Below are 3,058 nucleotides of genomic sequence, written 5' to 3' on the forward strand. Positions count from 1 at the left end.
CTTAGCTGTGCAATCCAAGTTTATAAAGAGACTTTCTTTTAGTTATATAATTTATACTGAATTTACATCTAAAGCTCGGGTTTAAAGAAGGACTTTTGTCATTTTTAGTAAAGAAAATGTTCACCTTAAAACAGATACAAAATAATTTCTGAGAATGGGCAGCAGAAAAGAAGGTTTTATCTAAGTTCCATCTCTGCATAAAAATATAATATTAAAAGAAGAAATTTCTTCTATAGAACAAATAGTCTATAGGCTGGCTCATAGAGATGGCTCAGCAGTTAAGAGTGCTTTTTGCTTTTGTAGAGGACTAGAGTTTGGTTCCAAGCATCCTTGTCTGGCACCTTATAGCCACCAGGAACTCCAAATCTAAGGGATCTGACATGCCATCAGGGTTATCAACAAGCACCTTTATCCACTGGTCTTATTCTTAAAATAATGCACAAGGGGCAGGGATGTTAGAGAAGTGGCTCAGAGGTTCTTGCTGCATAACCCTGAGGACTGGTGTTCAGATCCCAGCACAATGTGTGACAAATGGCTGACAACATGTCTTGTTTTAGTTACTTTTCTATTGCTGTGAAGACCAAGGCAACATATAAAAGAAAGCATTTAAATGGGATCTTGCTTACAGTTTCAGGGGTAAGTCCATGACCATAATGGCAGGAAGCAAGGAAGCAAGCAGGCAGGCATAGTTCTGGAAGCACTAGCTGAGAGCTTACATCTGATCTGCAAGTTGGAGGCAAAGAAAGAGAGCTAACTGGGAATTGCATGGGCATTTGAAATCTCAAGTCCCACCCTTAGTGGCACACTCCTCCAAAAAAGCCATACCTTCTAACCCTTCTAAAACAGTTCCTTCAAGTGGGGACCAAGCATTCAAATATATGAGCCAATGGGGTCGATTCTTTTTCAAATGAACACATGTTTGCAACCCTAGTTTTGAGGAAAGGAGAGGTTGGAGGTTGGGGCTATTGGCTTTTAGTCTAGTTGAAAACCACCAACCGAGGGTTCAGAGAAAGGGGGGGGGGCAGGCAGGCAGAGAGACAGAGAGACCCTGCCTCAAAAGAATAGGCAGAGAATGATAGAGGAAGACACTTAATGCTCTCTCTTCTAGCCTCTGTGCATATATACACCCAAATAAAAATTTAAATGTTACATAATTTGTTCAGAAAAGTTTCTACAAAGGAAGTAACATTATTCCAGAAAGTCACTCTAGGGCTGGAGATGATGATGATTCAATCAGTAAAGTGCTTGCCCTATATGCATAAGGACCTCAGCTGGATCCCTAGAAACAATTTAAAAAGCCGGCCACTGTTAGCAACATCCCTGACTTCTCTTTATGAATGCCTAAGGGACCACTACCTCAAATTGTGACAATATGGATCAAAAGGGAGATGATTCCCATAATGGCTACTCCTGGCTGTCAACTTGACTATATCTGGAATGAACTACAATGCAGAATTGGAAGGCTCACCTGTGATCCATATCTTAAGGCTGGGAGATACAAGTTTCTGACCTGGCTCTTGGCATGGAGATCTTGAGCATAGTGACTATGAAAAGCTTAGACCCAGGCAAGGTAGTACACGCCTTTAATCTCAAGAGACTGAAGCAAGGAGATCTCTGAGTTCAACATCAGCCTGGAACAAAAACAAGTCCCAGATCCAGGCATGGTGGAACACACCTTTAATCTGGGTCACACCTTTTGCTGGAGACCTACATAAGGACATTTGCTGTTCACCTCTTTTTTTTTTTTTTTTTTTTTTTTCGGAGCTGGGGACCAACAGGGCCTTGTGCTTGCCTAGGCAAGCGGCTCTACCACTGAGCTAAATCCTCAACCCCTGCTGTTCACCTCTTGCATATACTTCCCACATCTGTCTATGGAAGACCAGCTGAAACAACTAGCCTTGTGGGACTGAGCAACTACTAGGTCCTTGGACTTCCAATTCACAGCTGACCATTGTTAGGGAGTTAGACTACAGACTATAAGTCACCATAATAAATTCCCTCAATATAGACAGACATTCCATATGTTCTGTGACTCTAGAGAACCCTAATACAATCCCTTTTGTGCCTAGCATAAAAAAAAAAAAAACAACAAGGATGACAATCATAACAAAATGGACTAATAAGGGGAAATCATTAACACGTTAATTTAGCCAGTTTCAAAATGTGGCACAAGAATCTTCTGACTGAAGATCCAAAGACATCGGGTGAACTGTCCATACTTGTAAGGTTTGTCAACGCACACCTTTAACCACTGAAGCCATCCTACCGGCCTTGTGTTTAAAACACTGTACAAAGGGCAGGGAATGTTAGAGAAATGGCTCAGAAGTGTTTGCTGCACAACCAAACAAGATAGGCTAGACCATTTCTTTATGGACAGCTCTTAACAGAAAAATAGTGAGATTTAGAGCAAACCTTTAGCTATTATGGTTGGTGTGGGGGAAGGGAAATAGGTTCTGTTTCTACCATATGTTTTGGGGAAAACTGTTTCTAATAATTTTAGCAGTAAGTTTTGACAAAAATTTCTCAATTTCATTTTTTTTTGAAATAGGGTCTCACTATGTAGCCCTGGATGGCCTAGAACTCAGTATAGACCAGGTTGGCTCAAACTCAGAGATCCACCTGCCTCTGCCTTCTGAGGGATAGGATTAAAGGCATGTGCTACCGTACCCTGCTCCCAAAATTCTTAATCTATATATTTTCATCTTTTAAGTGAGTTATGTGTATGAATGTTTTGCTTACATGTATGAATGTTTACCATGTGCATGAATAGTGCCCATAGAGGTCAGAAAAGGGAACTGGATGGAGTTAGGGATGGTTTTGAGACTCCATGTGAGTGATGAGAATTGGATGTGGGTCCTCTTCAACTACAAGTAATGAAGCACTGAACCATCCCTGTAGACCCTATAATTTCACTCTTGAGTTTCACCATGTCTTTCCTCCTACCATGACAACAAGTCTTTGACTCTGCCACACTTGAAGCTTAAAGCAAAACCCTGCAAGGTGGGAGACATTTAACCTAGCACACTCCTTTCAATGTAGGATTTTCTATCTGAGGAAA

This window comes from Rattus rattus, chromosome X, assembly GCF_011064425.1.
Source record: "Rattus rattus isolate New Zealand chromosome X, Rrattus_CSIRO_v1, whole genome shotgun sequence".
Lineage (NCBI taxonomy): Eukaryota > Metazoa > Chordata > Mammalia > Rodentia > Muridae > Rattus > Rattus rattus.